The following is a 26,831-nucleotide window of genomic DNA, read 5'->3' on the forward strand; positions in this document are numbered from 1 at the left end:
AAAATATCGACAGGTAGTGTAGACACATAAGACTGAGTAAGTAGTATTATAAGTAGGACAAAGTGTAAAAAAATAAAATAAAATTAAAAAAGTGTCTCATCGACCTAAGTGCTGATAATTTTTAACACGAAACATTATTTTCTACTCTGTAGCTGTCTTGTGCGAATTAGTGCAGCACTGTTTCAGAATTGTTAAAATACTATAAATGTAAATAATATTTGTACACTGGCGCGAAAGCCAAAGCAGTTATTGATAGATATTCCTGTTAAGGTAGTAAGTATGGAGCTATGGAAGACAGTAGACACTACTGCCATAGTCTAACGTAACAGTCGCGACACTTCGCCTCGATTTTGTTGCCTATCGCGCCAGCAGCGCCCGGTAACTTAAAACTGTGAGTTCGGCGCGATCGTGAAAGCGAATAGTGGTTGTTTATTTTATTTCTACAATGGTTTTTACAAGCGGGAGCAACAGGAAGAAGATACCTCAGTTGTCTTTTTTTGGTTTCCTAAGGATCCTTAGAGATATATACCATCATGTTATTAAACTGTATCGTCAGGATTCACTTGCAAACTAAATGTGTATTAATGATTAATGTTTCGTTTTAGGAGCAGAAAATGGCTAGTTAATAGCAAATGAGAAGACCTTATGAAAAAGGACCCAGTTTACCTGTACAATAATATTAGGCTTTGTTCGCTACATTTCGAACAAAACCAGTTCATGAACGCAGACAAAAATTAACTCGTGTGGAATGCAGTACCCACCCTGTTTGACATCCCAAATAAGCCACCTCAACTGACGATGAAGAGGAAACTGCCACAAAGATTCGACAATACATCTAAAGCTGTAAAACAGTCCTATGACACAGAAGCAGCCAGTTCAACTCCCCATGTATCAGTGCCAGATTCGTGTGAATCGTCAACACAGATCTGCTTTGACGATGAAGTGGTTAGATTAAGTGCAGTTATTCGTGTCTTACAAAAGCGTAATGTTTGGTAAGTATTTCATTCATTTCTGCTGTTAGTCACTTAATTTTCCTAGCTTCCTCCGTGTGTTGACATTATTTTTTTAGCACCTTGTTCATTGACAGATTGTTAGAAAATTATTCAAATATTTGGTTTTGCGTGAGATGTAATGTAATTAGCTCATTATAATGTTTTCAACATATTTCTCCCACTTAAAGATGAAGGTCGTACTTGTGGCGACAATGACAAACAAAGTAAGCCTACAGAATGATAAATGAGCTGTCGATCCCTTTTGCATGTAGAGGTACATGTCTGTGCTTCTTACGTGTGAATCTGTGTGTTTATATTCTTTTGATATCAACGTGGTAAGCTGCAGTTTTATCCAACGTCATAAGTGTTATTTCACGAATGTGTTGTAGCTTACCACTCGATTCATTTGTTTTGTCCATACTTGCGCTTATTTTAGAATCATATATACCTTCTGATACTACACAAACCCTCAGAGGCAAGAAAAAACTCAAACATTTCGTAAATTATGTAGGAAACGGATGCAAAACAAACGTTATGCTTACGACGCGCCTGACGTCACCTTAGTCGCCACTTGGCGCGCTAGTGTCGCTCTGTCAAATGGTAGCACCTTTTACAGCAGTGAGTCTCGCGACTGTTAGACTATGATACTGGCTTCACAGACCTGGTTCATGCTGTGCGGGCGGGCCGATGGGAATGACAGTAAATGGGAAATTGTTTTACAGTCGCACTCGTCAGCCGCCGCACCAAATATCAATAATATATTCCAAACAGTTTTCGCATACTGTATTATACTGCATTTAAATGCGTAGAAAGTAAAATATTTACAAATGCTGTGCAAAACGCAACCTCATGTCTAACAATAAAAACTGTAGGAAATGGTGGAAACTGCTTTGTGGTGGTCTACAGACCATGTAATTCTTAATGTACTCTCTTGACTGAAACAGAGAAAAAAAATCTTGTTTTCTTAGGTACATTGTTCTCCAGGTATCACACTATCCCCTAGCATTTGGGGTCGTGTATACATGACTGGGCAGCACTGGAAGATCATTGACACAAAATTGTGTCATCTTTAAAACATTTATCTGGTTGCTCTTCATGCCTGTATGTACTTGTAGGTATATATAATTTTCATTTTTAGCATTTGCACATATCCACCTTTTTTTAATCCGTACTTTCCTAGTTTCAGTGTCATGTACACTCGAAATGAGCAGTTGCCACAGATAGTTGCAAGACTTTCATCAACAGTTTGGTGCTCATTAGGTTCGTAATTATTTATGCCTGGATTCACAAAGATATTAGAAACCTTTCTTATTGCCTGAAGCTTATCATTTGCATCTGTGATTCTCATATTGCGATTCTTACTTGACATCAAACCTCAAAACAGCTAACAATTGTTGAAATCACCTTCAAGCCGTGAAAAACGGATTTCGAAAAGCTGAGTGGTTAGTCCATAAGTCGGAAGCACTACGGTGCGATTTCCATGAATCATCCCTGCAGCCAGTAGTATGGAAATAAATGAAAAACCTCCTTATTTGTCATGTCGTGCTATTCTTTAGATCATTTTGGGTGGGATTCATTGCATCTTAACATTTTTCATTAATATGCCTACATACAATATCAAGATGTTTTCAGGAAGAGAGAGAGCAAACATGTTTACATTCGAACCTACAGTTTTACGGCCACTTAAAATACCAGGTTTTTGTTGAAGAATACTTTGAACTGGTCTTCTTCATTGATGGATGGATGTAGTAGAATGGCACTCTAAACCACTTCCAGATTTGAGCATACCTGAAAGAGTTGGATTCTCTGATAAACTTTCTGACCATGGTAGCTCTGTCGTTTGACGCATTTCATTCATTTCTTTGACATCAACAACTTCATCAATAACTTCAGCACTATCGTTTTCATCTTCACCATACCACAAATTGTACATGTCACGATCTTTGTCACACGGATCTGGATTATCTATATTTATAATCCTTTCAAACTCCTGCATACAGTAGGCCCTAGCTCTTGTCCACATTTACACTCAGAAATACAAGCCAAACATCCCTCAGAAGAAAACAACGAAGACCCGTTATAAATCCAATGTTGTCATTTTTTCCGATCTCAACAATGAAAATCGAAGTGCAGCATAATAGCAATACTGAAAACATAATTTTTATTCCTTCTGCATGGAATAACAAGGCTATAAAGGAAATCCCACTGGCTACAAATTTCGTAGCAAACACGGCCTGGGGAGGGTGGGAGGACACAGGAACACCCTACATGAACCATGGAGAATAGTTCAAGTATTTGTACACAAAAAATGGTAAGTAGGGTAACTCCATTACCCCCATTGGAAGCCAAAGGGTTAATGGTTTTGTTTCATTTTCAAAGTACAGGTCTGCTATGAAGCTCCGTCCAGCCTCTTCAATCTCCTCAGCAGTAGCACTGAAATTGCTGAAATCTCTGCTGCTTTCTGTACGTTGTTTATCGTCGCCAATGACTTGAGGAGTTTCAGTTTTCGTTTGCTGAATAACGACAAAGTCGTATTGCAGCCACCGAAGGCATGTAGGAACAGAATATTAACTCCTGATACTTGACACAACTTGAAAGTTGAAGGGCACTGTCTGCCTTTGCCAGGCATCAGTGGAAAAATGTTGGGGAGCAATGGGGCTGAAGCAATCAGAATTGCAAGAAAGTCAGTGTCCTCCCTAACAAAGAGTCTGAGCAACGTCAACAGCAGTAGCTACAATTACAGTATCAGCATCCTCAGCAGGTTGCTTAGTTATGAGATGTTCGCCCTCAAGTTTTGCTATCAGTAAAGCAGTGGCGCTGTTTATTTTATTCGTTCCAGACAAAAAAATCTTTGTCATTGTTACGTTACATCAGTTGCGACAGCTGGTGGAGTTCTTTTGATTTGTTATGGTCTAGGGAATTTTTTTGTGGCAGTCCCTGTGTAATCTTCTCATTCTGGTAGGCACAGTGGATCAACACAAGTATGTATATTTCCTTTGGGACCATGTCCACCCCTACTTGCAGTTTGTTTTTTCTTGGCACAATGGTATGTACTAGTAGGAGAATACATGTCACACAGTTTACATTGTACATGCATGGTTCAAAGAGCACCAGGTTAAGCTTACAGTACTCCCTTGGCTACAAAGATCCCCGGATTTAAATTCAAGCGAGTATCTGTGAAAACACCTCTATTGGACTGTTTGCGCCATGTATACTCATCCAAGAAACCGAGCACAGGAGGTCAATGCACTGGCGTCAGCATGGCTGCATGTCTCTGTTGGTAGCTTCCAGAATGTCACTGACTACCTTCCTTCATGTCTCACTGCCGCAAAAGGTGGTTGTGTTAGGATTTTGAAAGTTGGTCACAGGTAGTGGGGCAAAGGGCATACTGGGCCATATTTTGTGTGGCTGCATAAATTCAGTAGCAGGGAAATGTTCACGGATAAATTATCCCACTCCTCCTCCCATTAACCTATTGTTTTTTATGACATCCTTAGACTTGATTTACGACTCCTGGGGATAATCTGTCCTTCTGAGAAACAATACTACCCTGCCATCCCACTCCTCCTCCCATTAACCTATTGTTTTTTATGACATCCTTAGACTTGATTTACGACTCCTGGGGATAATCTGTCCTTCTGAGAAACAATACTACCCTGCCCCCTCATCCTCCTCCTCTCCCACCACTATGCAAAATGGGTCACTTTTTTGTTACCCCCTCCCCAGTTCAGTTCTGAGCCTCTTTTTCTCCTCTTGGAAAATGCCCCAGCCCTTTCCTCCCTCCCCCCCCCCCCCCAACTTCTCCCCTCCTCCCCCCATCTGGAAATTGGTAGGAAAAGGACTAAATCTGCGCTGAGATCTCATGACACAAAATTTAAATCATTGGCAACTTATATTATAATGTATTGTGCAATTCAATATGCATATTCTTTAAGAGATCTTTTCAAAAAATTCCAGAACATTTGTAATGTCGTGCCAGTGCTGGAGTGAGATGTGGCTGGGATCCCTGCACATGTCTGTGTTTAATGTGTAACTGTTGGAAGTTTTATTGTTGTATGTCTGTTACTTATTGTTCAGTGCTGTATTGAGTAGAACAGTGTGTCACACAGTCGCGAATTTCCAGATGGCAGAGAAAGAGGAGCAACGCATCTGCATTAAATTTTGCTTGACACTCAAAAAAACGTTTACAGAGACACACCAAATGATGCAGGAAGCCTACACTGATGAGTGCTTAAGCTGCACTGGTACTTGGTGTTACGAGCGGCTTACACAGTCACACAGTTTAAAAGTGGTCGGTAAGAAATTAAAGGCGACCCTCATTCAGAAGGGCTTTTGATGCCTGCTGATGATGCTCATGTCAGGAATATCAACAGAAATTGTGTGTGGCAATCAAAGACTGCCTATCCAAGAGGTTGCACAAAACTGTAACATTTCAGTTGGGTCATGTCATGAAATCCTGACATAGCATCTTGGAGTGCATCATGTTGCCATCACCTTTGGCCTATGGCTCATGAGTCAAGACCAGAAAGACGTTCACCTTGCAATCTTTGAATAGCTTTTGGAGCAAGCAAATGAGAACGAGATAGTCCTTAAGAGAATCATAACTCATGTTGAGACATGGGTCTACAATTATGATGTTGGGACCAAGGTTCAGTCTTCACAATGAGTCGGGAAAGGTCCTCCACGTTCAAAAACTGCTTTGCAGGTCAGGTCAAGTGTCCAAGCCACGCTGATAGTTTTCTTAGACTTTGAAGGATTAGTTCAACATGAATTTGTGCTATGGGGATAAACTGTTAATTGATGGTATTACTGGGACGTGTGCAATTCCTGTGAGAAAATGTAAGAGGGAAATGGCTTGAAACGTGGTGAGGAAATTCATAGCTCTAGGATCATGATAATGCGCACTCACATTCGTCCCTGTTGGTGCATGATTATTGCACAAAAAACGAAATCACTGTGCTGCCTCATTCTCCATATGCTCCAGACCTGGCCTCTGCAGACTTTTTTTTATTTATTTCCAAAATTGAAAACCCTGTTGAAAGGACGAAGGTTTGCAACGATAGAAGAGATAAAAGAAAATGTGCAGATTGCATTTCACGCGATCCAGCAAGAGGTATACCAAGACTGTTTCTGGAAGTGGAAACGGTGTTGGGAGTGATGTACCAGTTGTGGAGGAGAGTACTTTGAAGGAGACCGTGCACAATAAGTAAAAGGTAAGTATTGAAAAATTTTGTGGACAAAGTTCCAGAATTTTGAACAGACCTTGTATTTAATCAGTGTACTGCAAACAAGGCTTCTCCTCTCCCATCCCCCACTTTTCATGATGTAATAACTGTAAGCACTGAGGAATGGAATGAAGTGTGACAAATTAGCTGCTGGTTTGGTTTGCCTGGTTGTGTGTCTGTCATCCATGTCAGCCAGCCAAATGCTGCCAGACAGCAGTGAATGGATCTGTATGTCACAGATATCAGGCCATGTCTGCTAACCAGATGCTGCCAGCACCTGGCAGAGTGCCAAGTGCTGACAGCTTCATTTTCTGGGGAAGCCTGCAGCTAATGGCGACGTTATAACATTGCGAGGTCCAGCACACAGTGGTAGTGTCACCATGTGGCAGCCAGCGAACCTACCATGTCACTGGGCACATGTGAGGCACCCATCTTACAGTGGAATTGAACCTTACATGTAATGCTTTAGAATTCTGTCATGAGATACGATATGTACTTGATGGGGTCGAGATTGATCTTAATTGCAATGAAGGCATAGCATCAACTCTTAAAATGTATGTGTCTGCTTCTGCCTCGGATCTGAACACTTTAGAAAATGTTGGATGGTTCATAGACGAGCAACTGGATAGAACAGTGGAAGAGTACAATAGATTTACTGCATGTATACCTCTAAAACTGTCTGTGGAATACTTAGAGGACATGTGGTGAATTGTTCTGAAGGCTAAATAGGAACTTCTTCTGGTACACAGTACAATGGATAACTCATACATTCAAGGAGTTCAAGTGGAAAACGAGATCACAGTCAGTAAAATAATATCGAAAATGCCACACATCACTGTATTGGATGAGCAGCTTGTGAAGCATTTAAAACTTCTGAATGCCAGTGTACTTCTAATGTTCTCTTTCCGTTCATGCGAGGTTTTCAAGTACCCAATGCTACTGACTGTCAGCAGACAAACATGGTCTATTAGAACCTCCACTCATCTGGAGACACCTAGGTTCATCATACTTGCATTTCAGACCAATAGAAGAGGAAATATTGCAAATGATTCCACCAGATTTGATAACTGCAGGTTAACTAATGCCAGAGTCTAGCTGAACTCTGAACTGAACCCGTGTGATAATTTACACCTGCAGTGGAATGAAAATGTATACAGTCTAGCATATGGCGAGTATGCAAGGTTTTGTGCTTCGTACTATCAACAGGAAGGATGTCTACTCAGCCCACAGAAATTCAACGAGCTGCCGCCAGTCATCATAATAGACTGTTTAAAAGATAATGAGAAAATTAGATCTGGACCTATAGTTGTACAAATTGAATCTGAATCTCTGGAAAATTTCCCAGAACACACTGCCACATATGCTCTATTTCCACACAACCATGTGATTAACAATTGCCCCATCACTGGTGTTGTGCAATGAGCTGTATAAATAAACAGATGCTGAGCCACACCCAGAGCATTTCACAGCAGCAACTCAAGATCTGGACATCATTGCACACACTCAGGATTTCTATGATGATGAGTGTAGAAAAATCGTATTTAAAGATGTTGCATTCATAGCATACACAGAAGATACAGAATAATAGAGACATTCTAAGCAAATATTCCATCACTGAGGTCTTTCAAGGATATGAAGTGTGCTAAAACATGGAGGAGCGCAAACTGGTTAACACATTTCTACAGTGTAATTCACTGGTATGATACTGGAATACTATGAAGATATCATGACATCGCTTTGCTCATTCAATGACAAAGATATCATCATCTATTTCAGAGGTGATGAGAAGATCACATGGATGTGTTGAATCTTCATGTCTGCTTTTATTTAAGACCTGGAATTCTACGGGTGTCCTGCTCTCCATCATCTCAAGAGGAAGAAAAAGATATGTGTAAACAATGTTTACACATATCTCTTTCTTCATCTTGAGATGATGGAGAGCTTATGAAAATGGAAAATTACTTTTAAGTTTTAATGAAAAATAAATGATTTCTTTTTACCTCACAATCTGTGTATGATTTATCTTCACCATGTTCCCACTTTGATAGCCAACAGTTTTACTTAGCTACTAGGTCTACGGTATTCTTCAAGTACTGGTGATATAATTTTAGACATGTTTGCTATATGTCTCTGGAAGTGGATGTGGTAACATGCCTCCTCTCACCATGAACCAGTTCATGCTGCACGATAGGTGTAATACCATGCAACCATTCTATATATTTTGTCCTCTTCCAAACTGAACTTCAAAACTGAAGTCATTTGTGTCCTGCACGTTCTTTACACAGGTATATACAATTAGGATTTTTTTGTAAGTAACAACAATAAGGATGTATGGTAATGAAGTTTTTCATTTATTCCGTTCTCAGAGATACAATTTGGTTCTTTAGATTACAGTCCAGTTCTTGAGATTGCAATTTGAATCTTTTGCACATAATACATTTTCTTGGCAATAACAAAGAAGTCACTGGTTGGAATATTAATAGTTTTCAGATATAAATAAATCTGTGCTAAAGGCTGATGCAGAGATACTTTTATTCTTACACTACAATAGTCTCAATAGCAGCAGTTACATGGATGAACAACAATAATTCTGATGGACTATTAACTCTGTACACTTAAAAACTAATCTGACATGCAAAGTACAAATTTTTTTACAACTGAATACGTTTTTTCATCAGTACATATGTTGTGCATGTCCATATTTACATACATTTTTTTTTGTTAGGAAGTGTCGTGTGCAAATATACAAACATAAAAATTTTTTTGCATCAGCCCAGTTCTCAGAACTCCGGAAGATAGACGTTGATTGTGGATATTGTGTCGCAGACACAGTCCCTTTGACTGTTCAGAGATGTCACTAAACCTGCCCAGAGATGTAAACAACCATGTATTAGTAGCACCTATTAGATGGAGGGGGTCCGACAGCGGATCAGTTCCAGTCATTCCACCAGGAAGGAGGTACATGACTCGTGTTGTCTGTAGTTCAACCATACCTAAATGGTCAATACCATAGTTTGATCACGTATGCATTGTGACTTTGTGCCAGGAAGGGCTCTCAACAAGGGATGTGTTCAGGCATCTTGGAGTGAACCAAAGCGATGTGTTCACACATGGAGGAGATACAGAGATGCAGGAACTGTCGTTGACATGCCTCACTCTGTCTGCCGAAGGGCTACTACTGCAGTAGATGACCCTGACAGCAACGCCACCATGTTGAATAATGCTTTTTGTGCGGCCACAGCACATTGTGTTATGACTCAAACTGTGTGCAATACGCTGCATGCTGTGCAACTTCACTTCTGACGTCCATGGCAAAGTCCATCTTTGCAACCATGACACCAACTAGCACAGTACAGATAGGCCTAACAACAGGCCTAATGGACTCTCAGCATTGGCATTACGTTCTCTTCATCGAAGAATGTCGCATATGCCTTTAACCAGACAATTGTCTGAGATGTGTTTGGAGGAAACCCGGTCAGGATGAACACCTTAGACACATTGTCCAGTGAGTGAAGCAAGGTGGAGGTTCCCTGCTGTTTTGGGGTGGCATTATGTGGGGCCGATGTACATCACTGGTGCTCATGGAAGGCGCGGTAATGGTTGTATGATACGTGAATGGCATCCTCTGATAGTGCAAACATATTGGCGAGGAATTCGTCTTCATGGACGACAATTCGCGCCCCCATCGTGCACATCTTGTGAATGACTTCCTTCAGGATAATGACATTGCTCGACTAGAGTGGCCAGCATATTCTCCAGACATAAACCCTATCGAGCATGCTTGGGGTAGACTGGAAAGGGCTGTTTATGGACGACGTGACCCACCAACCACTCTGAGGGATCTATGCCGAATCGCCGTTGAGGAGTGGGACAATCTGGACCAACAGTGCCTTGATGAACTTTTGGATAGTATGTCACTACGAATACAGGCATGCATCAGTGCAAGTGGGCGTGGTACTGGGTATTAGAGCTACCAGTGTGTACAGCAATCTGGACCACCACCTCTGAAGGTTTCGCTGTATGGTGGTAAAACATGCAATGTGTGGGTTTCATGAGCAAAAAATGGGCGGGAATGATGTTTATGTTGATCTCTATTCCAATTTTCTGTACAAGTTCCGAAACTCTCGGAACCGAGGTGATGCGAAACGTTTTTTGATGTGTGTATTTACATGGGTGTACACAGTACACACATGGTGTGCATAAATAAATATTTACAAGTCACACACACACACACACACACACACACACACACACACACAGAGTTACTTATACTATGATAAAAGGGTCATACTATCCTGCAGTCTTTACATCCAGTCTCATCTTCTTCCTCTCACTCAGAGTCACCCACTGCCTCTCTCTCAAAAAGTGAATTTCAATCCCATCATCACAAATGACCCTTTTACTGTCATGAAGCTACAGGTCGACTTTAGATTGCAGCACAGTACACCTCAAGTCCTCTCCACTGAATACTAGTATGCCACACTATATGCTGTGCCACTGCTGGAGCACCATGAACACCACTGTACAGACACTGCAAATAGCCTCAGATAGAGAGGGCTCTCGATAACACACAATGCACACCCTTAGCCTGCTTCTGGGTGGCACCTTCTAATGTGTGATACACATACATTTTTGCTCACAGACCTACAAACTGCACAATTGGCAATCCATTTGGCTTGTCTTTCATTAGGCTAATAACCTTCTTGTTCTGTGGAACAATACCATAAGTATTATTTATCGTGTTTGAGGATGTATCAAATTCATTGCCATGGAGCCTTATTACTTCATATGGATCACAGTTCTTCACCCGACGGATGAAGGAATCTGTATCCATACAAAGTAATTTAGGATCAGTGACATGGTGGAGAATGCCGCACTGGACTGCATCTTGGTGGTTTCTTCACATCCCCAGTACCCACACCACAGCATACTGATTGGATGGTGATGCTGTAGAGAAATAATAACGAAAAATAAGTACATCGTTCCAGACATTGCATACTACTGCAAAAAAAGAATACTGGTTATTTATAAGCAGAGTATTTATTTCCTATATCGCTCTGGCTCTGCGACATACCCCTGAGGTCATCTGGCATCTCTTCATGGCGATGCAGCTCGCTCCCCATCTCCGCCACCCTCTCAGGCTTCACCTCGCCCAAACCACCATGGATCAATCGATCGCGGTCTCTGAAATCACCTAGAATAGCAACACATTGATTAAATAAAAAAAAATTATACACACAAAACCAAGAAAAAGTTGGATGAACGAATATGTATTTCCACAATATCTGTAATGCGGATAGCATCACAGTCTCTTTCCATTCCTGCTCCTGCTCCTCGAAATAGCCAACAACAATGTCAAAATTATGCAACATATTTTACGTTTTACATATATGATAAAATTTTTATCTAACATCAGCATATTACATATATCCACAGTATTATCAAGAAGAAAGTATATACTACTTACAATGCTGCTGCTATTGTTGCTGGGTTTCAGCAAGCAGGTCATCAATCGTCCGTTGGATGTATACTGAAACAATAAGACGACTTGAATTCAGTGCAACGAAATTCTTAGTGAAAAAGCTACAGTTAACGTTTCTGATCCTCGAAATCATGTTTAACAGCAAAGTCTCACTGACCACTAAATAACAGCAGCTTATTACATGTACAAATAAGAATATATAGTACATACGATGCTGCTGCTGCCGCTGCAACCTCTCTGCCTCCAACTCATCAACGATTTGGTGCATGTGTGCTGAAAAAATAGCATAAATCTAAACACTTGCTATGCCACTTTTTTTTTTTAACTTCGAAATCTGAATATAGTAGGATTTGATACCACAAAACGTTTTTACCAAAATGTGCTTCGAAATCTGAACACACAGTGATTTGGTACTATGAAACTTTTTTACAAGAATATTCTTCCAAATCTGAACGCACAGTCATTTGGTACTGTTAAACTTTTTTACAAAAGTATGAACTACGATATCTGATTTCATACTACAAATTAAATATATGCTTACCTGGTAATTCTCCTTACTGCGACAGTCTTGAGCGTCTGCTGCCACTGGTGCTGCTTGACACCGCTGAATGCTTCACGTTAGATCAGAGACGAAGCAAACTAATGATTAATGCAAACACGATCGAGAGCAAGACAGTCGAGTTGACCCAACTGCAGACGCTAGCAGGAGTAGGACGGGGTGGATGGGGTGGATGGGATACGGTTTATATTTTATTTTATTTTATTTACACGTCAATTTCCGTGAGATTCAAATTCAGGAGCAAATCTCCAAAGTCATGGAACGTGTCAGTCCATGAAATTACAACATAAAAGAAATAACAGATAAAAATAAATGTTTATGAACTCGAAAAAAGTGAGTCCATAAGTTTAAGAAAACGCAATCAACGAAACAATAAGAATCAGCTTAATTTTTCAAGGAACTCCTCGACAGAATAGAAAGAGTGACTCAAGAGGAAACTCCTCAGCTTCGATTTGAAAGCACGTGGATTACTACTAAGATTTTTGAATTCGAGTGGTAGCTTATTGAAAATAGATGCAACAGTATACTGCACAGCTTTTTGCACAAGAGTTAAGGAAGTCCTATCCAAATGCAGATTTGATTTCTGCCGAGTATTAACTGAGTGAAAGCTGCTTATCCTTGGGAATAGCTAATATTGTTAACAAAAATGACAGCAAGGACTATATATATTGAGAGGCCAATATCAAAATACCCAGACTTGTGAACAGGGGTCGACAAGAGGTTCGTGAACTTACGCAACTTATTGCCCGAACCGCCCGTTTCTGAACCAAAAATATCCTTTTAGAATGGGAAGAGTTACCCCAAAATATAATACCATACGACAATAGCGAATGAAAATAAGCAAAGTAGACTAATTTTCGTGTCGAACGATCACTCACTTCTGACACGATAGTAAAAATGGCAATATTAAGTCTTTGAACAAGATCCTGAACGTGGGCTTTCCACGACAGCTTACTGTCTATCTGAGCACTTAGAAATTTGAACTGTTCAGTTTCACTAATCATATGCCCAGTCTGTGAAATTAAAACGTCAGGTTTTGTTGAATTGTGTGTCAGAAACTGTCAAAACTGAGTCTTACTGTGATTTAGCGTTAGTTTATTTTCTACAAGCCATGAACTTAGGTCATGTACTGCACTATTTGAAACCGAGCCAATGTTGCACACAACATTCTTTACTACCAAGCTAGTGTCATCAGCAAACAGAAATATTTTAGAGTTATCTCTAATACTAGAGGGCAAATCATTTATATAAATAAAGAACAGGAGTGGCCCCAACATTGATCCCTGGGGACTCCCCACTTGACAGTACCCCACTCAGACCCTACATCACAGCCGTTATCAGCATTGCGAATTATAACCTTTTGCTGCCTGTTGTTAAATTAGGAGGTGAACAATTGTGAGCTATTCCCCATATTCTGTAATGGTCCAACTTCTGGAGCAATATTTTGTTATTGAAGCATTCAAATGTCTTAGTTAAATAAAAAAATTTGCCAAGCATTCGAAAAACTTTGTTTAACACATCCAGTACCTCACAGAGAAAAGACAATATAGTATTTTCAGTTGTTAAACGACTTCTAAAGCCGAACTGTACATTTGATAGCAAATCATGTGATATAGAATGATCAATTATCCTTACATACACAGCTGTTTCATTAACTTTTGCAAACAATGACGGTGTAGAAATAGGTCTAAAATTATCTACATTATCCCTTTCTCCCTTTTTATAAAGCGGCTTTACTACTGAGTACTTTAATCACTCAGGAAACTGACCATTCCCAAAGGAAAAATTACAAATCTGCCTAAATACAGGGCTATCATATGCTGCAAGGTACTTTAATATTCTGATAGACACTCCCTCATAACCATGAGAGTCCTTAGTCTTAATTGATTTAATTATTGACTCAATCTCCCTCTTGTCTGTATCACAGATGAGTGTTTCAGACACCAATCTCGGAAAGGTATTTGCCAAGAAAGTTATATGTTTCCCTGTAGAAACTAAATTTTTATTTAATTCACCAGCAATGCTCGGTAAATAATTGTTAAATACTGTACTTATATCCGATTTATCAGTAACAGAAATATTTTTACTACGAACTGATTTTACATCATCGACCTTGTGCTTCATTGTTTCAGCATCAGCCAATAGGAATGCAGTATTCTGAGGAGGGATGAAAACTTTCGTCTGCATGTTTGGACATGTTTGATCACACACAAACGGGAAGTAGCCGCTTGAGAGAGAGCAGAGGTGGTTCCTTGGGTACCAAATATCAAAAGGACGTCGACTTCTGTTCTGGGATAACTGAACCGCCCATATGGCGACAGTCAAGGTGCCCCTACGTGGGTGAATAGTAAACTACACTCAGTATGCATTTGACCGTCTTTGCAACCATGTGGATAATGGGCAACATGTGGAGGGTGGTGCTTGTGTTCTCAAACTTTTCTGCATACAAGACCTCCAGTATACGGCGAGTGCACTTCAAATTTAGTTACTTGATTTTCTATACACATGTTGACCACGCCACTCGTTGTGATGTGATCACTAGTCAGTAGTTCCCATCACTCACTAGTTGTCTGCAGACCTGGGCACAAGGCCTCTGAACACAGTGCAAAGCAGAGGTGTTGTTATGACGGTCCCAGTAAAGTGCAGTAAGGCCGTTATTTTTCTAGCACAGTGCATTTTCTTGGAGATGTTAGAAGGTGCTCGTTTTATAGACACTGTTTGTGGCATGCGTGTTAGATGGTTTTTTTTCGTGATCTTTGTGGAATTCTCAGGTCTTTATTAGCGATGTATTTTTTGTGATATGTTACTCCCACCGCCAATCTGTAGCACTGTAATCAGTGCAGGACATCTCATCTAATATTTATGACAGCAGAAAGCCAGTGCTTCTTACCATCTCTCACCTCTCGGCACAGCTCTGAAAAGGGTTGCTGTCACCTGTCACTTTGTTTGGGGATTAGCGCAACTTCCGGTTCTGCACACCACACTAGCTGGCCCTGTATTCAGGCCTACCTCCCAATGCGTGCACATGGGAATACATGAGGCGGGTCGCAAGTGTGCCTTGTGGTCAGTGCACAGATGCGATCAGAAGTTTTTTTAACAGTGTAATAATGTGACGGTATTCCTTGTTCAATCATAGAAAAGTTATCTATTTAAGTATTTAATTACTTCTTTCTGATGTATTTTGCAAGACCTACAACTTCCAAAATTAAGTACTTAGTACAGGGTGATGAGCTTTTCACGCTAAATGAGAGGTCCAACCCCTGAGAATTAAATTTTATAAATGAACAGCATATCCTCTGACAAACTGCCTGTTGGCTTCTATCTCAGGTTCTCTTTGTTTGATGATTTTTCTGACGTTTTGCCAGCATGAATGGTTGGCACTGTCAAAGCTTCACCCTCCATTGCTGGTGGTGGACTGTAGTCAAGAGCGCTGCTGCAGATTACATGTACCTGATGCGCCACCGTCCATGGGCTTTTCCATTGTCATTTCTGGTGTGGTTCTCCTCTTGCTATCTGCAATGGTTGTTCACTGCAGCATGGGTATCCAGGATGAGGCTTACTTCTTTCTTGTTGAAGCTATTCTAATGCCTGTGTATTTCTATAGCTTCTCTGAACAAGTGCGTCTGATAGCTCTTCTCTACAGCCAGAACTTCTGTGTTGGCGAATTTTAGCAAGTGGTCGGTCTCACATAGCACATGCTCTGCAATGGCTGATTTCTTCATCTACTCCAACCTGCAATATCGCTTATGTTCTGTGACCATCAGGTTGATCGATTGTCCAGTCATTCCAACATAAACTTTTCCACATGAGCATAGCATGTGATATATTTCTGACTTTGCAAGTAGGTCACTTTCCTCCTTTGCCTATCTGAGACACTCTTTAATCTTCTTTGTCGGTTTAAAAATAGTCTTTGTTTTTTATTGGCCCATATAAGGCCGATTCTGTGAGTCTCCCAGGGAATGTGCAGCAGAAGCGCCGTACCCGACATTTCTTTTTCTGTTGTGTCATTTTGCCAAGTGTTTGACTCTGTTACATGGGTGTACCCATTGCTCCTCAGAACGCTTTCCAGGTGTTGCATCTCGCATCTGAGGTGCTGCAGCTCAGATATTCGTCTTGCTCATGTTACAAGCATATTAATCATGCCCCTTTTCTGGCTCGGTTGGTGATTTGACAGTTTGTGCAAGGTTGGTTCACTTGTGTCAGTTTTTGATACAAGCTGTGTCCCATGCTTTTATCATCCCTTGTGACCAGGACATCTAGAAAGCATAGAGGTAGCTGTGTGTCCCTTTTTACTTCTATGGTAAATTTTGTGTTGACGTGGCAGCTGTTCAAGGTGTCTTAGTATGTCACTGAGCTGTTCCTCAACATGGCTCCACACAACGAAGGTATCATCAATGCATCCATCTGCAACACACCTTAGGTTTACAAGGTGCCAAGTCCAGTGCCTGGGTTTCGAAATGTTGGCCACCACCAGACTAAGAGGACTAGCCATGCGATGCCTTTCAGTTGTTTGTAGAAGTTGTCATTCCACGTGAAATAGCTTGTGGTGTGACATGCATGAAAGAGATTGGTAATGTCTTGCAGGCAAGTGGAACCAATGTACTTCAGAGAGTCACTAAGTGGCACTTTGGTAAACAAAGAAACAATATCAAAGGTGACCAGGATGTCGTTTGGTCCATGTTTTACTTTCTTCTGCTTCACAATGAAATTTCCTCAGACTTTATGTATGTGTGTCTTCCCTACTTGCGGTTGGAGCAGAGAGGCCAAGTGTTTTGCCAGTTTATATGTCGGTGAGCCATAAGACAATCAGTCTTAATGGAAAATTATTCTTATTGATCTTTGGTGACCTTTATGACTGAGGTGGCAGGTTTTCTATGTTGTGCAGGTTTCTCTGTATGTCCGCTGAGAGGGAAGATGTCATGATTAAGTGATTAGGATTCCATGTGGTCCACTGCTTCAGATCTGTGCTTTGTTTTCGGTATGTCGTCCAATCTAATAGGTCCCAGATCTGCTCATAATCTTTGGTCTTCTTTACGATGGTAGTACCTATATATGCTTGTTGGCTTGTATTCTTGATAACTTATAGATCTTCTTTCTTCAGTTTTCTAGCTGGTGCTTTTGCTCAGCACTGTACCCTGGTTGTTTCAATGTGTGCATCCTCAGCTCTTTCACAAGGACGGGTCCAGAATGGCCGTTTTGGCGTTAGCAATGTTGTCATCCACAGGTATAGTTCTCAGGATTATAGTAAAATTAACTTTCACTCTTTTTTTTAAAGTATGGACTATTCCTCTTCAGTCAGTTGTCGTTCAGTGAGGTTGACACTGTGCATGACATGTCGGCAGTCGTCTTGTCAGTCTGCTTCCAGAATCTTATAAACTTTTTCTTCAGTTGCTCAGTGCAGTGCTCGAGTTCATTGTGCATTCTTCTGTGAGTGGGGTCTCAGAAGGACAAATTATATCTGGGGGGTCATAAATCACCCCCAAGGGCTATAAATGAATTAACAAAATACTAGGGTAAGGGGGAAGTGGGAGGAGTCTCGAATAAATTTAGCAACAATGCGGAGTGGGGTAGAACTCCCTTTGCCCTACTACTGATACCTTGATATTCATAAATATTATAAATATCATAAATATTATAACTCTGATGGTATCAGGTTCCCCATCAAACCTGAAGAGATAACTAAATTTGAGGCACAAGAGAAATTTAAGCCAGATGAACAGGACAAACATATGTTCATCTGACCTCCCATTTCTCAAAATTTGCTGGTGAGAATAAAGTGCTTGTCAACATGCCACTATTCTCTGATGGAGACAGACATCTTTATGTTTGGATCAGTAACATATCTCAACTAATTTCCTCCCAAATTAGCAAACACAAATGTATAAAGCATATTTGCTTAAAGTGCCACAGAGCTTTTTCCTCAGACAAGTTATTAGAAAAGCATCTAGTAGATTGCCTTTCTAGTATGTATTATAATGCCTATTGCCGTAAAGTTTTAGAATGCTCGTCATCAGAAATTACGCCCATTTGTGGTGCATGTGACTTCGAAGGGCTCCTTCCTGCTGTGACCCATTGTGAATGTGATGCTACAGCCTTACACACTGCCTTCACAGAGAAACATGTATCATACATGGCAGTGTATCAAGTTGCATTGTCCTATAATTCGAGTCTTAACCGATATAAGTCTTATGTTGGAGATAATCATGAGCTTTGGGTTTTCACAGAGTTTGAAAAACTTTCATGGGAGGTTAATAAGCTTTACAGTGGCAACATTCCCATGACCAAATCGAAGAAGAATAACAATAACGCTGTTGACTGCCATATTTATGGGCTGTAGTTAGAAAAGCGGAAGCTCCTAAGAGGGACCACTGTCATCTTACAGGGAAGTTGTGTGTTGCAGCTCACAATACATGCAACTTGACGTATCAATTACCGTGACACATATCAGTCTTTTTTCACAATTTAAGCGGGTATGACCCTCACTTTCTTGTTCAACATTTGACTAATTTCGGTATGGAGAAGGATTAGGTCAGAGAGCGTTGAGAAATATATTTCATTCTCAGAAAGAATGATACCAAGAATTATGCTTCACTTCCTGGACTCGCTACGTTTTATGTAGGTTCCACTCCATAGACTTCTTGAAACTCTGGCTCATAAGGATAGGTACATCACCTGAGCTGCATTCCCTCACAGGGAAAAGTTTCAACTTGTGACTAGGCAGGGGTTTTTCCATATGAGTATCTGGACTGTATGGCAAAACTCAACGAAACTAAGTGATTACCTCGCTCTCTCTCTCTCTCTCTCTCTCTCTCTCTCCTTAAGTTTGGAGATCATTAAAACAACCTCATTCAAATGAGCAGTATAACCAGCAGCAGCTGATACCATTTGCAGTCACAGCCAATTTCTTAGCACATTGGGATCATCACATAATATATACTAAACTAAACTCCTCCCGAATAGGCCATGAAGGCCCAACAGTACTGACCGGCCGCCGTGTCGTCCTCTGCTCAGGGGCGTCACTGGATGCGGATACGGAGGGGCATGTGGTCAGCACACCTCTCTCACGGCCGTATGTCAGTTTCCGAGACCGGAGCCGCTATTCTCAATCAAGTAGTTCCTCAATTTACCTCACAAGGGCTGAGTGCACCCCGCTTGCCAACAGCGCTCGGCAGACCGACCGGATGGTCACCCATCCAAGTGCTAGCACAGCCCAACAGCGCTGAACTTCGGTGATCTGATGGGAACTGGTGTTACCACTGCGGCAAGGCCATTGGTGTAGTACATATACCAGAGGGATCGATTGCTGACTCTTATGTTGGATGTCAATACGATCATCAATGCTGTATCGAACATCTAGTATTGCTTTATAATCATTTGGTACTTCACGCTATGCCAGTTTCCCATTTCCTATGTACACCATTCAGTTTCAGTATTTCTGTATCTACGAGGGCGGTTCAGAAAGTAACCACCGATCGGTCACAGTGCGGGTTGTGGGGGGAGTAGCGACGCCATCTGTGCGTTCACGCACTCAACAGGTCAGTCGGCATCAAGCCGTGGTCGAGTGAGTGAACGTCGTACCTGCGCTAGTTTAGTTTTTGTGGCAGTTTGAAATGTGTGCTGCAATAGAAAACCCCGCCAAATGTGAAGTGCGTGCTGTCATAAGGTTTTTTACAGCCAAAGGATATCCTGCAGCAGCTATTCATCATGAGCTTTGTGCCGTGTACGGACCGAGAGTTATGAGTGAAGGAGTTGTCCGTGAATGGGTACGTTTATTTAAAAGTGGACGAGAAAACGTTCATGATGAAGAGAGGAGTGGTAGACCCTCATTGGTGACTGCCGAACTCGTTCAGACAGTTGACGCAAAAGTTCGTGAAAATCGACGTTTCTCAATGTCGGAGTTGTCTACTGGTTTTCCACAGATTTCTAAGACTCTCTTGTACGAGATAGTGACAGCAAGACTGGGTTACCGTAAGTTCTGTGCACGATGGGTGCCCAAAATTCTTACCGACCACCACAAAACTCAAAGAATGGCCTCTGCATTAGACTTTCTGTCACGTTATGAGGACGAAGGAGAACCATTGTTAAACAGAATCGTGACCGGTGACGAAACCTGGATTAAGTACGTGAACCCTGAGACAAAAGAACAATCAAAGGTGTGGGCACATTCAAATTCGCCTACCAAACCAAGAAAAGCCTTGCAAGATTTTTCTGCCAGAAAACTGATGGCAACGGTGTTTTGGGATGCTAAAGGGGTGTTGTTGGTTGAATTCATGGAACGTGGTACGACCATTAATCAAGACGTGTACTGTGAAACAATAAAAAAGTTACGAGGGGCTATACAGAACAAACGCCGTGGTATGCTGACTTCCGGTATCGTTTTTTTGCACGATAACGCCCGTCCTCACTCTGCTCGCAGAACAACGGCCCTTCTTGAGTCCTTAAAGTGGGACGTTATCAACCATCCACCTTACAGCCCAGACCTGGTGCCAAGTGATTATCACCTCTTCATGCATTTGAAGAAATGGCTCGGGTCACAGCGGTTTGATGACGACGAAGAGCTCAAAGATGCGGTCACAGGCTGGCTCCAGGCACAAGCGGGTGATTTTTATGCAGAAGGAATTTCAAAGCTTGTGAAGAGATACGATAAGTGCCTCAATCGCTATGGAGACTGTAGAAAAATAGTGCAAAGATGTAGTTGTAAGATGTATATATTAAAATATTTTTATTTAACTTGGTGTATTTTTTTAAATCAACCGGAGGTTACTTTCTGAACGGCCCTCGTACATCTACATAGATGCTCCGCAACCCACCCTACAGTGCGTGTCGGAGATTACCCTGGACCACTACTTGTCATTTCTTTCCTGTACCAATCGCAAATAGAGCGAGGGAGAAACGACTGCCTATATGCCTTCATATGAGGCCTAATTTCTCGTATCTTGCCTTCATGATCCTTACGCACAATGTATGTTGGCGGCAGAAGAATCGTTCTGCAGTCAGCTTCAAATGTCAGTTCTCTAAATTTTCTCAATAGTGTTTTCGCCTTCCTTCGAGGGATTTCCATTTGAGTTCCTGAAGCATCTCTGTAACACATACGTGTTGCTCGAACCTACCGGTAACAAATCTAGCAGCCCGTTCTGAATTGCTTCAATGCCTTCCTTCAATCCAACCTGGTATGGATCCCGAACATTGGAGCACTACTCGAGAATAGGTCGCGCCAGCGTCCTATATGCAGTCTCCTTTACAGGTGAACCACTCTTTCCTAAAATTCTCCCAATAAACCCTGGCTGAGCGGTTCTAGGGGCTCCATTCTGGAGCCACACTGCTGCTACGGTCGCAGGTTCGAATCCTGCCTCGGGCATGGATGTGTGTGATGTCATTAGGTTAGTTAGGTTTAAGTAGTTCTAAGTCTAGGGGACTGATGACCTCAGATGTTAAGTCCCATAGTGCTCAGAGCCATTTGAACCAATAAACCAAAGTCGACCATTCGCCTTCCATACCACACTTCTCACATGCTTGTTCCACCTCATATTGCTTTGCAATGTTACACCCCCGATATTTACGACTTGACACTGTCAAGCAGGACAATAGTAATATTGTATCCGAACATTACAGGTTTGACCTTCCTTCTCATTGGTATTTCCACATTTAGGGCTAGCTACCATTCATCACACCCGATGGAAACCTTGTCTAAGTCGTCTTCTATCTTCCTACAGTTACTCAACTTCGACACCTTACCATACACTAGAGATGGGAAAAACTGTTCTTTTCAGAGATTGGATCAGAACTGATCACTCCCTGAAATGAATTAGCTCTTTTTCATGACTCACCACTCATTTACAATAGAAAATAAATGGAAGGCACATTGCCCTTTAAACTTGGTTTATTCCAGTACTATACCTGTATTTTGATCTTATTTGATCCTATTTTGAAGTAACACAGATAATGAGTAAGAATTTTGTATTGTTTATTGAAATTTCCACGATATGACAAAGTTTTTGATTATTGATTTATTTTGCACTATCGTGGTTTTTTGGGTGATCGGAAAATGTTGTAACTTGAGATTTACATTAACAATATATTTGGCTATAATGTATTAAAATTTCATTAACCTCATACAAATACATCGCAAGCCATACATTTTTAAAGTGAACGTTTCCTTCCGAAGACGCCTAAAATCGCAAAATCCGTACCAGAATAAGAAAAAAAAATATAAATTTGACTGTAAAACGAAAGTGCTGCATATAGCCTTACGCAGAATAAAACAAGGAAAATATTGGTGTATCACATTTTGCGATACGTTTATCGGTTCGCTCGTAATTAAAGCGTAAATTCGAGTGTCCATAACAAAAATCCTATAGTAAGAGGAGTCGTCAGGAACCTAATCTGATCAGTTTAAACAAATAAAAATAAAATAAAAACAAATGATGTATACATAACATAATAATGTAATATACATAGCGGTATTACTACGAAGAACAATATCCAGTAGAGACGAACTCCGATGCAGAAGCACTGAGTCGAGCAGGTCGAGCCGCGAGCTGTATTACTGCGTGAGCTAAGACCGCAGAGACCAGAGTGACACCTGAGTTGCTTTGCTCAACGCTCTGGCTAGAGTCGAGAACGACTACTCACCCGCTCTGAGACAAATCGTCTCTTCCCTTGTGAGCAGGTTGTTGCACGTAGTTCCTATGTTATCCACTAGGTGGCTCTCTGTCCTGTTGCTCGCATCAACTAACCAGAGGGCAGGACGTGCGACTGAAACGATCGCCGACAGAGTGCGATGCAAAGTTAAGCTGCGCCAGACACTGCATGCGGCAGACGACGCACAGAGACGGCACGGCATATGTGAAACACAAAATCCAATGGGGCACTGCACAATGCAGGCAGCCAAGGTAGAAGCAGGGCAGAGGCCGGCGATGGCTGTGTTGTGTGGCGTGCACTGTGCTGTGACCAGCAGAGGCGCTGCTGATATGCTCCGTCTCTCTCTCTCTCTCTCTCTCTCTCTCTCTCTCTCTGCCGTGGGAAACGTTTGTAGCTACTGTTCTTTTTTTCTGAATCACTGATTGTTCACTCCTTTGAAAGATTCAACTCTATGAATCAGTTCAAGAGCGGATCCCCATCTCTACCATACACCACGGAATCATTAGCGAACAACTGAAGACTGCTGCGCACTCTGTCTGCCAAATAATTTACGTATATATAGAACAACAGCGGTCCTATCACACTTCCCTGGGTACTCCTGACGATACACTTGCCGTCGGGAACTACATACTGGGTTCTATTACTTAAGAAGTCTTTGACCCACTCACATATCTTGAACCTATTCCATATGTCGTAGCTTCGTTAAATGCCTAAAATGCAGCACTGTGTCAGATGCTCTCTGGAAATCTAGAAATATGTAATCTGCCTATTGCCCTTCATCCACGATTCTCAGTATATTACGTGAGAAAAGGGCAATCTGAGTATCGCACGAGTGATGCTTTCTCAAACCCTGCTGACCCGTCATTCTCAAGAAAGTTTATTACATTCGGACTGAGAATATGTTCAAGGATTATGCAGCAAACCGAAGTAAGGGATATTGGTCTGTAATGTTGTGGGTCCATTCTTTTACTGTTCTTATATACTGGAGTCACCTACGCTTTTTGCCAGTCACTTGGGATTTTGTGCTGGGCGAGAGATCCACGATAAATGCCAGCTAGGCGAGGGGCCAATGACATAGAGTACTCTTTGTAAAATCGAACTCGGATTCCATCCGGACCTAGTGATTTATTTGCTTTCGAATCTTTCAGTTGTTTCTGTATGCCAGGTATGCTTATTACTATGCCATTCATACGGGAGTCTGTCCGATGGTCAAATGACGATATGTTTGTACGATTCTCTTGTGTGAACGATTTTTTGAATGTGAAATTTAAAACTTTATTTCACATACATCTCCAGATCTTTGGGTCAACGATTTGCAGTTTATGTGGGATTTAGGAAAATGAAGTTCATTAGACCAGTTATTATTTGAAATTCCCTAACACCTATCTGTACAGTTTCTTTCTCTTAAACTTAAAGGCTGTGTGTCCAACGTATTTGGTTTTTCACCACTGATACCAAATGTTCTGTCCATCCTAGCATCACTGTAATGGTTAATGAATTCAGAAACACCGTCGTCGTGTAATTTCACTGAGATTTCAAGAGAATCAGTACATCTACATCTACATTTATACTCCGCAAGCCACCCAATGGTGCGTGGCGGAGGGCACTTGGTGCCACTGTCAGTACCTCCCTTTCCTGTTCCAGTCGCGTATGGTTCGCGGGAAGAAGGACAGCCGGAAAGCCTCCGTGCGTGCTCGAATCTCTCTAATTTTACATTCGTGATCTCCTCTGGAGGTATAAGTAGGGGGAAGCAATATATTCGATACCTCATCCAGAAACGCATCCTCTCTAAACCTGGACAGCAAGCTACACCGCGATGCAGAGCGCCTCTCTTGCAGAGGCTGCCACTTGAGTCTGCTAAACATCTCCGTAACACTATCACGCTTACCAAATAACCCTGTGACGAAACGCGCCGCTCTTCTTTGGGTCTTCTCTATCTCCTCTGTCAACCCGACCTGGTACAGATCCCACACTGATGAGCAATACTCATGTATAGGTCGAACGAGTGTTTTGTAAGCCACCTCCTTTGTTTATGGACTATATTTTCTAAGGACGCTCCCAGTGAATCTCAACCTGGCACCCGCCTTACCAACAATTAATTTTATATGATCATTGCACTTCAAATCGTTCCGAACACATACTCCCAGATATTTTACAGAAGTAACTGCTACCAGTCTTTGTTCAGCTATCATATAATGATATACAATAACTGGTTTAAAGGTTTCTCTCAGCGCCTGCTCTCTGTTCAAATGTCCTAACCTTAGCAGTCATAACGTATCTCGAACAGTTTTCCTTATCGCAATGACCTTATGCTTATTCAGCATCTTTTTATATACTGAGAATGATCCATGTGTATATGTCTCGTTTCTTAACCCTAGCATCTAACACATTGATCATTCTCAGTAGGGCCTGGCCATACGTCTCTAGGTACTTAACTTTATGCCTGCGAGGCTGAAAATTTCCATCTATGTATACACGAATTCTCTATCAATGCACACCTGTCTTCTCAAGTTGAGTGCCTGACATACATGCGAACTTGTCTATGGTGTGATGTAAACTGACACAACCATCACTTTTTTCATATCTATACAGGATGAAGCAAAATTCGCGCACTCGGGCTTTGCAGGGCGACTCCTCACATACCAGCGATAAAAAAATGTCTGTCACAAAATTTCGTCCAGCGAGTACATCCGGCAGAAAAAGGATGTTAAAGAGTGGCAATCTGGCAGCACTGTAACAACATGTATGGTAACTCCATCTGTGAGCACTTTTTAGCCGTGCTGTATAGTTGGTGCAGTGGATAGAGTTTTGGGTTAGCATGCAGGAGGTCGAGGATTCGATCCTGGGTTGGGGTGCATTTTTTTTTATTTGCTAATTTCTTTCTGACATTTCATACTGTAATATACGCCGTTTCTTAGGGCACATGTATCCTAAATTTACAACATTTTGTAACGATGAACTTAATAAAATTCGTGGTTAGACAAATAAGAAATAGACAGTTGAAACAAGTGACCTTTCGTAGGACAGAATAACTGCAAGAACAATATAAATTTCGAGATTCCAAAGATGATAGCACAGTACAATAACACAGCATCTACTTGTAATATGAGTGCTCAGATATTGCACATTAGCAACCAGGACAATAATGATGTCCATATTAATGGCTGGATGACCTGCAACCCGCCAGATCATACAGCTCGATCCTTTCGCAGCAAAGATGCATCCACAGTAACAAGAGCACCATGAACATATGCTACCAATTCTTCCACATTCGTCGATGGAGTAGAGTACACATGCTACTTCAGGTGTCCCCACAGGAAGAAATCCAGGTATTTAGGTCTGGTGAACGCAGTGGCCATACAACTGGACCTCCTCGCCCGAGCCATTTCCCTGGAAATGTTCTGTCCAAATACTGTCGCAAAATAATTCGAGAGTGTGGAGGTGCACCATCATGTTGGAACCATATCCTCAGCTGAACATGCAGTGGAACGTCTTCCAGCGCATCACACAGTTTTAGATAAATGTGTGATACCTTCGTTCAGTCAACTGGTCAGGCAACATATAGGGGCCCGAACACCTGTCGCCCATTATTCCGGCCCAGATGTTGATACCAAAGCGAACTTGATATCCATGGTCACGGGTGATATGTGGGTTGACCTCACAACAATCATGGGCATTGTGCATACTGAAGACACTGTCGCGAGTGACTGCTGCTTCATCCAACCATATCACAGTGTTTACAAAGTCATAGTTGGCTTCCTGTTGTTGTCGGAACAATTCACAGAATTGCATTCGCTGATGACTATCTGCAGGACGCATGTGTTGCGTGAAAGCATAATGATAGGGATGCAGCCCATACTCATGCAGCATGTTAATGACCATGTGTTACGAGACATGCAGCTGCCTTGCTACTCTATGTGTACTTCGCTGAG

The 26,831-nt window shown here is 41.5% G+C and overlaps 1 protein-coding gene across 1 annotated transcript in view; it reads right to left on the minus strand.

Annotated features, from left to right (window-relative positions):
• Window positions 1-26,831, minus strand: part of LOC126143911 (Down syndrome cell adhesion molecule-like protein Dscam2) — a 493,502-nt gene that overhangs the window by 185,992 nt on the left and 280,679 nt on the right. The window lies entirely within an intron of this gene.

The sequence above is a fragment of the Schistocerca cancellata genome, chromosome 1 (genome assembly GCF_023864275.1).
Source record: "Schistocerca cancellata isolate TAMUIC-IGC-003103 chromosome 1, iqSchCanc2.1, whole genome shotgun sequence".
Lineage (NCBI taxonomy): Eukaryota > Metazoa > Arthropoda > Insecta > Orthoptera > Acrididae > Schistocerca > Schistocerca cancellata.